The sequence below is a fragment of the Augochlora pura genome, chromosome 2 (genome assembly GCF_028453695.1).
Source record: "Augochlora pura isolate Apur16 chromosome 2, APUR_v2.2.1, whole genome shotgun sequence".
Taxonomy (NCBI): domain Eukaryota; kingdom Metazoa; phylum Arthropoda; class Insecta; order Hymenoptera; family Halictidae; genus Augochlora; species Augochlora pura.
In genome coordinates this window covers 3,358,161-3,359,299 of record NC_135773.1, presented here as the reverse complement: position 1 = coordinate 3,359,299, position 1,139 = coordinate 3,358,161, and positions in this window count along the sequence as shown.

Sequence of the window (1,139 nt, the reverse complement as noted above, 5' to 3'; positions counted from 1 at the left end):
TCCTAATTAACGATTTTGACAGAAACAAATCTTTTCTCGTCGGTCGCACAAAGGATTAACACGAAGGGCCGAAGCGACACGTAATATTGGAGAATATAATGGCCCCGTGTCATCGAACGAACTAAACCTTGTCGATGGGCCGTTGATACGGTATCGGCGATCATTAAGTGCATTCCTGTAGCTGCAATCTTCCGCTTCGAATCCGGGCTGTCCTGGTAACGATGAGACGCGGTGCGGCGTTTGTCCGCAAAACAGACCGCATCGGCAACTATTCTACCAATAATGGTCCTCCCTCGCCGGCAGATAACGAGCAAACGCAGCCCCGTCGTTGTCCCGTTTAAATGGAACTACTGTACCCAATTTCTGGAAACGGGAGACCATCTCGAATCATTCTCGGACCATTCTTATCCACGGTGTTCCGGGTTCCACTGAAAATTACTGTAAATCCGACGCATAGTGTTCAAATGGACCTCTATGAGTCTATGATAAAACTCACGGCAAATATAGTTGTGTAAGCTTATACAGTTGATATTAGATCTATTTGAAATTAATTTGAAGCTATTAAAATTACTAAAATTATAACTTTTATTTAAAATCTGATTTAAGACTCATTATAATTTTAATTCATATTAAAGATCAAATACAGTTTAATGTTGGAGACTGATGGCTTTTCTACTTTATTTTGAATACTTCAAAGTAGTATTTAACACACCGAAAAAATTGCTTTCTTCAAATCTTTAAATTGTCTTCTGACTTGAAGTGGAATATATATAAAATATCTAACAAAATTGTTGAGTCCTGTAGCTATTATTCTACTGTATTGTCGTGCATACAAAGGTTGAGATGTAACAGAAAATAACGGCGGCGTTATTTCGCGGAACGGGCAAACGAACATCGAGGGATTATTACCGCGGCGCACGGCGGGGAATGATAAAGCCGCAAGAGATTTTTCCAGGACTTCCTAGATCGAGCACTGTGAAATTCCTTGGGATCCGATAGCTCTCTCGAGTTTCCGCGGCTGGCGGGGCTCGAAGCGCGGCCGTGAAGCCGCGCAGCGCCGGAGGAGCAAACAACTTCGACTGCTCTGTGTGTGCGCGTGCCGACGAGACGTTATCGAAGTTCCATGTTGCCCGCATGCT